Raw genomic sequence first — 3,415 nt, 5'->3', positions numbered from 1 at the left:
TCAAGGCTAACGTCAACTTTTCAACATCATTTTGTTGTCTTGAAAAGCAACTCTGATTCTGAGATTGCATCTTATATGTGGTTTTGATAACCTTTTGCTTCACCATTCCTTTTGCTTTGATGTCGGTGTTGTTTGATTGCATCCTCTTGAAATCTCTTGACAAAATGTGTCGTGATCATCATCAACATTTTGACTTCTTCCAAGATGGGAATCGAATCCATGATAAGAAATGTCATCCCTGCCCCTCGATAAATTTGATTCCTATTGAGTGGAGGAGGAGGAGGCTGAGGGGGCGACGCCTGCTGAGCGGAGTCAACGGCCTCCTGATATCGATGCCGCGCCAAAGAACGTGCTTCCTGGCTGATCATCGGGGCCATGGATGCCCCGGAGCGTCTCGGCGCCATGACTCAAACTGCGCTTGAGGATCTGAGAAGAACAGCCAGCGGCTACGATGCCGGTGTGGGAGCTAGACGTATCAATTCCCTACCTGGCGCGACAAATGTCAGTTTCTAAGAACCTACATATGAGTTGTGAGCAACAACCCTTCGAGAGTTCGGCCAAGGACTAAACACGTCCAGCAATCCTAAGTCATGGATGAAATGTGGTAGATGAACTGCAGATAAATATAGGAACTACCCAGGTTCGGGACACCTTCTTAGTGTAATATCCTACTCCTACTTTGTTTTGTATTACAATGGTAAAGAGCTACAATATGTCTGTTACAAGGTCAAAAGATCGACCTCCGGCGCGGTCCCGATCTTCCTCTATTTATACAAAGGGGGAGAGAGGGAGAGGCGATGGAGGATAGAATCCCCCCCATCACCTCCGTCCAATGAGGGAACCCTTTATCGACCGCAGCGTGCTACAGTGCAGCCCTGTGGTGTGCTCGTGTGGGCCATCCCGCGACACTGTTGATAACCACCGAAGGACAAGATGTCATTAGTAGGCCGCCCAAAGTCAAACCTTATCATTTTCGCTCCACACTTTGTTTGTAGGCACGGCTTGCCTCTTGTACTTCTGAGCAGAGCCCCTTCTCCCATCCCGCGTGGGGCGCCTAGGATGGCTTCCCGTGCAGGGAAACGTTCCAAACGGTCTACTTGGGCCCCTCATGTCACCGTTTTCGCTCCTTGCTCATCACAGCACCTCCGTAGGACCTCCCGGTCGTCCGGTCCCGGATATTCCGTAATCCATTGGTCTGATAGTTGCCACTGGATTGGCTCCCGTTAGGCCAACTCTAGCGCACGACCCTAAACGGATGTCCGTTTGGCCCGGATTCTGTCCGTTTGGGGTGGGCAATGGGGTCGTGTTCGGGCCTTTTCTGGGATACGGTGACCGTGCGCCCAACGCACAGACGCATCCTTTGGCCGCACCTGTCTGCCTCATTTTTCAAAAACAAATATTCGAATAACCACAACCCGTAATTCAGCCAGCCTACACAACCTAGCCGGCAACACAACCAGCCTACACGACCTCGCCAGCAACACAGTCAGCGACTGGCAACATAGCTAGCCTCCAAAATGAATAGTTTTGTCGCCGGCAACACAGCCAGCCTCCAAAATGAATAAGTTTGTCACCAGCACACATCCAGTGGTCGACACCCATGCCAACCTCCAAAAAGAACGGCCATGTCCGAACATATCACCTAGTTCAGGCCGTCGGCGTTGAACATCTCGTTCTGTCGGGCCTCGAGCCAGCTCCTTGTCTTCTCGCTCATCTTGCTCAAGTCGACGCTCATGATCGCTAGCGCCACCTCCTTTGCTTTGGTTGCGGCATTGGCGGCCTTGATGTCGAGCTGCCTCTGCTTGGCCGCGGCATTGGCGGCCTCGATGTCGAGTTGCCTCTGCCGGGACGCCTCCTCCATGTCGATCTTCCTCTTCTTTGCCGCCTCCTCCATCTCAAGCTTCTTTGCTAGAAGCTCCAGGTACATCTTCATTTGCTCCTTCTTGCTTTGTCGCTTTTTCTCGTCCCCCGCATCCTTTTGAGACGTCATGCCATGCAAAGTCTCATGCAAGGCAAAGGATGACGCATCACGCTTGTCGTCCATCTTCGAGTTGGTCTTGCCCCTTGGCCTCTTCAACGCCTCACCATCTCCACCTCCGGCCAACACGCCCGTCTTCTTGCCTCTCTTCCTTTGAACTTCGTGGTATTGATCTTTGAACTTAGGGCAATTGTTGATGATCGTCCAACAACGCGTGAGAGTGAATGGCTTGTCATTGAGTCGGGCCTTGAATGCTTTCAAAGATTGAAATGCCTACACGATCAACAACAATTGGACATGCAAACATATAGAGAACAACCACAGCCGTAGCAACAGAAGATAAGAGACCATACCATGTCCCCAATGCCGAGACCACTCACGGGACGTGCTTCAACGCTCTCAAGTGCGGCACAATACTTGTTGCATTCTTGTTGGATGAACAACCACCTCTTTTGAATCGAGGCGATGCCACGGTCACTCGTAAATTGGTAGGGCGGAAACAACTTTCCTTCATGGAATATTTTGTGAACTCTTGTCCAAAAAAATAAGTCCCTTTTGTTGTGCACTGACCCTCGGATCTTTCCCAACCTCCATCCAACTTTGGCAAATCAACTTGTCCTCATCTTGTGAGTATGATCCTGTACGAATGCTCTTCTTCCTCTTCTGTGCTTGTGCACTTTGAGCGAGCTCGTCAATGAATAATGGCTCACCCACAATATCGATGCCTTCCTCTTCTTCTTCATCACCTTCGCAATAGATGTTATCATCATCATGCCACGAGTCACCATGGCCGCGGGCCTCAATGTCTTCATCGGCAACTTACTGGCCGCGACCATCCTGACTCTAGGTCTCGTCGGGATCGAAGGCATCGCCATGCTCACCCATCTAGAAGGCCTCGCCACGGCCCTTGTAGATGACATTCTCCATGAACTGGATGTAGAAGGGGTCCTCAACCGTTGGCATTGGTGTTGGCATTCGTCGAACAGGGCACGGGGAGACAGCATGGTGCACGTAGACTACGGACGTGCTTGCTTTCTTTGCATCTCGACGGACGGATGGCCGCCGCTGCTGAACCTCGGCGTGACGTTGAGGTCGATGACGGCCGAGGGACGCGGGGTGGACGACGCGATCGCGCTGCAGTCTGACGACCCCGAGAAACGGGTCTGGCCTTCGTACCTTGGCGGAGGAAAACCAGACGACAATGAAGTCGGCGAGGGGCACTGCGGAGGCCGGGCAACCGACGAGCCTGTGCTCGTCGGGCCGACGGGCGCTGCCGAGAAGCTCGCCGGACGGCACATCCCATGCATGAGGAGGGCATGTGGTTTGTTGACGATGGCCTCCTTCTCGTCGACGTCGGCCTTGTGCCGCGCGAGCCAGGAAAGGACAAGCGTGCGCGTCCTGCCCGTGCGCTGTCCGTTTCACCTTAAAAGCGGCCCA

The sequence above is a fragment of the Triticum dicoccoides genome, chromosome 1A, assembly GCF_002162155.2.
Source record: "Triticum dicoccoides isolate Atlit2015 ecotype Zavitan chromosome 1A, WEW_v2.0, whole genome shotgun sequence".
Lineage (NCBI taxonomy): Eukaryota > Viridiplantae > Streptophyta > Magnoliopsida > Poales > Poaceae > Triticum > Triticum dicoccoides.
This window is presented reverse-complemented; position numbering follows the sequence as displayed.